General features: G+C 36.0%; 1 long non-coding RNA gene across 1 annotated transcript in view; it reads right to left on the bottom strand.

Annotated features, from left to right (window-relative positions):
- Nucleotides 1-5,607, bottom strand: part of LOC141568780 (uncharacterized) — a 137,965-nt gene that overhangs the window by 255 nt on the left and 132,103 nt on the right. The gene's annotated exons all lie outside the window — the stretch shown is intronic.

The following is a 5,607-nucleotide window of genomic DNA, read 5'->3' as shown; positions in this document are numbered from 1 at the left end:
CATTTTTGGGTTTTCTTTCTTTTTTTATGTTTCATAATTTCCACCCAATTCTGTAAATTATAATGTTGGAAGTGAGAGTAATCACCAGCAGAAATCTTCATTGTATACAGGAATAAATAGAGGAAGCTCAAGTTAAAAACCTCCATCATTTGTTATATACTTTGGCCTTCAGTAGTTCACAACTCTGTTTTTCTTTTCCAAATGGAATACTGATTAAATTCAGAATGCTGCTATGTGCAATTGAACTCAATAACAAAATATGCCTCCCAAAATGCCCAGAGAACCTGAAGAATCATAAAGTTAGAGACTTGGGAGGACATAAGAGCCAAACTCCCCTCTACATACTGTTCCTTGAAGACTTAGTTCCTGCTTATATATTCCAGATGTCAAGGAACTCAGTAACTGGGAGGTAGATAGTCCCAGTGTTGGTTGGTTCTTGTTTAGGGAAAGTTTATTTTACTGAACAAAAATGTTTCTATTACTTACACCTCTACATTCTCCAGAACATTGAAAAATAAATTCATTTTCACTCCTAAATAGCAGTCTTCAACTCTTTGCACACAGTTGAGCATGTGCACTGACCCCAGCTCTCCTTCAGAGGCCAAGTCTTACAAATCCCTCAATGCCCAGGCTCACTGCAACTACCCTCGAAGCCCTTCCCCCACTTCTCTCCTTATCTCACCCTTATGGACACCCTGATGGAATGTCCATGGAGCACCCAGCTCCTAAGAGAGGCCTGGAAATATGATCCAAACACCAGACAGCCAAGCGTCCCATAAAACCATCCTTGATCTCAGTTCAGTCCCTTATTTTTAACCCTTTTAGCACCATTTTGTTATTCTTAAACTTGTGATCCATTAAAACCCAAAGGTATTTTTGACATTTTACTGTAAAGTTAAGACTTCTCCATTATATTCTGATTAATTATAGACTAACTGCTGGACTTTATATTTATTCTTACATTTAAAAAGTATTGATTCCTGCCTGGTACAATTTTTGAATTCTTATTTTATCATTTGAAATATTAGTTATTCTTCCCAGCTTCCACCCATTTTTTTCCATTAGCTAAGTCAAATATAAAAAAAACTAAACAGGATAGGCTGAAGAGCAAAATGTTGTGATGAAATTTAAGCACTTAAATATATGAAATAAAAATGCTAAATCTCATTTACATTATGCATCAAAAATTAAAATTCCAAATATACTTCATGATTCGAATTTTGAGGTGAATTTGCTCCCTGCATATAAGAGGATACAAGTTAATAGAATTAGAGATATCCACAATTGCCAAGCTGAGCAAATTAATTAAAAAAAGAAAACGTTATTGACCACAGAAAAGCTGAAGGAAAAAGGGTATGTTGACATCCTTATAGAAAGCATTTATTGTGCTGTGCAAAGAAATTTAAGATTCACTATTCTGTAACTCTTTTCATCTAATAGAGTTACTTAGACTTTTGCTTACATAGATGACCAGACTAATGAAAAATATGTAACTAGGTTTGATATTAATCTAATAATTTCAATCGGTCTTGCAATTTTGGATAAAACTTCTAGTAACACGTCTCGATTCAGTGATTTCAAAGAGACTGCAAAGCAATGATACAAAAATCAAGTAGCAAAAGAAAATCAATTTCCTTCAGCAATTGAGTGTCTTTGGTTATGTGTTTTGCAGATAAATATGTGCATGTGCATTTAGTTTTGACAGAGATATATAGAATTGCTTAACTATAATGCTTTTAGCAGTAAATCCATGACCTAATTATTGGTATAAAGTCATTACCAAAGCTTTTCCCTTTTCTACACCAACATAAAATATAAACCTTGCACCATTACAAATTCTAACTGCAGCCAAATACATCCAATTATAATCAGTTGCAGTAAACTCTCACTTTGCATTAAGCATAATTAACCGTGTGATAATCAGTTTAATAACATTTAATGTACTGTGATAGCATTTCTAAACTACTCCTGAGAATTGTAGAAAGTAGAATATATTTCAATTCTAATCATCATGTTTTTAACCATTTCATGTTTGAAATTTCATGCCTGTTATAGAAAGTTTAGTATAACCACTCAAAAATTAAAAATTGGATATGTTTAGGGACATCTTCACGTATGTTATAATAAAAAAATTCTCTATTGCCCTCAAAATATTATCTGCTTAAAAACTTTAATAATAAATAGCATGCCCGCAAATATAACTACTTCTTAAATTTTTAAGTATTCCCAGAGTGGCCAAGATTTTTTGGCATATTAGAGGGTATAGGTTAACTAGTAATACATTTTAATTGATGCATTTGCATCTGAATAAGGATTTTACACCTGATTTATTTCAATAATAATGAAAAGGAAGAAGAAATAAAAAAGACAGGAGAGGAGGAGGAAGATCGCTGTTCTATCCTTTTAAGGAATGAAAAACATGTCTGTGCCACATGTTACATTCTTCCATGGAAGAACACTTTTATTCTAGCATATACTGTTTTTATAATTATCACTATTAACATCGTCCCTCTTGTTTTTGGTAAAAAAGATACTCTCAGGGTCATTTCCACTTCATGTTTGCAACATTCAAAAAGAAATTTACCTGTCATTAAGAGGCTTTTTAACTGTTGACCAAATAAAGCAAATTCTTGCCCTTCATAAGAAAAATCCAAGTTTCCAGAGGTTGGTCAATAAGGGATTCTTTTAGAAGAACTGGTAGAATTAGAGTAATCCATTCACATTTTATCACCATTATGAACAAAGGTGGATGGAATTTTGGATGGATAAATACGAAATAAAGTCAACAAGCTTTTTACGAAGTTTAGTCTGTAACCTTGTGGTTATTACACATGCTCTAATTGACTCTCCTACCTGTTCACAAAGAATAAAGTCATCAAAGAGTTTCTTTCTCCTCTCTATATAATGAAGGCCACTATGGATCTAGCAAAGGATCTTACTTTCATTCCTACTTTATCTGTAGTGTTTATAAATGAAATGCTGATATGAAAACAAACAAAAAATAAATAAATAAATAAATAAATAATTAAGGAAACTATATGAAAATACAATTTAAAAAATTTACTCTCAAAGAAATAGCATCTACCTGTTGAAGTTACAAGAATATTACAATGGACTAGGGATGAGAATGAAATTGAAATTGAAATAGTCTGTGAGTAGGGGTTCCTCATCTGATGTCTTTATGGAAGTACCCCCTAATACTTATTTCTTAGAAACATGGGATCCTATGTCATTTATTTATTGCAGCTAAGCCCTGTGCCAGAAATATCATCATGAATAATACATCATCTCTGCTCTCACAAGATGCACATTTTAATTAGGAAAACAAACTGAAGTAAATAAAAAATAATTACAGAATAATGTGATAATTGCTAGAGATATGCTATGGAAGAAGTGATGGTTAGAAGGCAAGAAAGAATAGGCAGATAAAAAATGGAGCAAAGTGTTCTAAACTGAGACAAAAGCATATGCGAGCACACAAGAGACTGTGCTTCGTAGCTTGATCTATCTGAGAGAGCAACCGACAGCTTCATATGACCAGAGTCCTGCAAATCTGTGACCAGGTCATGGGAGGTAATGAGGGAGGAAGGCAGTGGATCAAGTTGCAAGTGTGAATATCCCATGCTGATATCCAATAGGTGATGCCACTATTTATTTTCTATCACTCCTTTCCTTCTTTCTCTTCCTCCCTTATTTACCCAGCTTACATACTGTGAACCATCACATTAATCACTGATTACAAATATACTCCAATCTCTGCCCCTTTCTTCCTGTGCCATATTCCCCCAGCAAATCCCAAACCCTGGTTAACCCCACTCCTCTTCCTACTCCTTGGCTGCTGGACCTTTAGCGAAAGGAAAATAACACAAATGAATACAATCTCATTAGCAATGATAACCATGCAGACTCGCCTTGCTTTACATTTTTTACTCTAAATCTCAGCAATACATTTAGCTTTATCTAGACACGTTGCTCTTCCCCTTAATATCTCGACTATTTCATACCTTCCTTCTAGTCAAACATCCACCAGCTCTTTCTTACTCATCTCTCTTATTTCAGTGAGAAAACAATAGGAATCAAAAGAGAGTTACACCATTTCCCATTGCTTATTTATACCAGCTTGCATACATCTGTACCTATAATCTGTCTTCTCTCTCATTAACCTGGAAAACAATAACTGATGCTCTCTAAAGACAACCCTTCCAATTTTACTCTGGATGTATCTTCTGCCTACTCTAGGTAAAACACTAGCTTGTGAAACCATTCTCTTCCACTCTTTCTTGTATCAGTTTTCTTTTCTTCTTACTAACACTTTCCCATTTAAATAAAAGCATGCTGTAATATGTCCCTGAACCCCATGCCCCACTCCAGCTGCTTTGTTGGCTTATATGTGACAATATTTCTATTGTCTCTATTTCTTATGATAGCAAAAGTCCTTGCAAGTATTGCTTACATGTGCCCCCTCCACTTCCTTACCTCTCATTCTCATATTAACCCACTTTAAGCAGGCTTTCCTCTTATCACTCTACTGAAACTGTTCTTGTCAAAGTCTCAACCATCTCCATTTTGTCAAAAATTAATCAATTCTCAATTCTCATCTTATTTGATTTCTTTAAAAAATATTTATCTTCTTAAGTCACATTCTTAATTGGGCTTTAAAGTCCCCATATTCCCCTGGTTTTTACTCTACCTCATTGCCATTTCATTAGAGTTCTCTCTGCTGGTTCTTTTTCACATCTGACCTTGGTTCCTCAAGACTTTGTCATTGATCTTCCTCTCTAATTACACACTTTACCTATGTATCTCATCTAACCCCAGAATTTTGAATACTGTCTATACATAAGCTTTATCTCCACCTGTATTTAGTTATCTATTGCTAAGGAACAAATTACCACCATATTTAGCAGCTTAAAACAACAAACATTTGTTATCTCAGTTTCTGTGAATCATAAGTCTGGGAACAGTTTAGCAGAGTGCCTCTGGTTCAAGGTCTCTCATAAGATTGCAGTGATCTGAAGACTTGACTGGGGCTGAAGGATCTGCTCACCCACACAATTGTTGGCAGGCCTTGCTCCCTCACCCCATGGGCCACTCTACAGGGCTACCTCACAACATGGCAGGTGGCTTTCCCCAGGATGAAAATTCTGAGAGAGAGCTAGAGAGAGTGCCCATGAGAGAAAGCTACAGTCTTTGTATAACCCAACCTCAGAAGTGACATCCCATTATTTCTCCCATATTCTATTCATTAGAAGGAGGTCAGGTCAGTGAGTCCAGCCCATAATCAGAGGGAGGTAGGTGATTACTCAAGAGTGTCAATATCAGAAGGTAAGGATCAGTGAGGGCCAGTTCAGAGGCTGCCTACCATTCCACATTCTCTCCCCAAACCTCAAGTCTCAAAATCCTTTCGGTTTGAGCCTTGTAGAGACCAATGTGTAGGCTTTCGCCGGTCCATCTTCTGACTGTGATGCTGCATATGGCTAATAGCCCTGGGTGGAGGGGAGGGCAGAGGTAGTAGCAGTAGCAGCAAATGTTCTTAACCCTGTGCTCACTGTCATCTACCACTGGCATCCAGGGTCACCCCACACCTTCCACAGGGGGTATCTGTAT

Source organism: Rhinolophus sinicus, chromosome 1 (genome assembly GCF_057876585.1).
Source record: "Rhinolophus sinicus isolate RSI-liver-muscle chromosome 1, RSI-T2T, whole genome shotgun sequence".
Lineage (NCBI taxonomy): Eukaryota > Metazoa > Chordata > Mammalia > Chiroptera > Rhinolophidae > Rhinolophus > Rhinolophus sinicus.
Note: the sequence above shows the minus strand (reverse complement) of the source record. Positions and strands in the feature narration are given on the sequence as shown.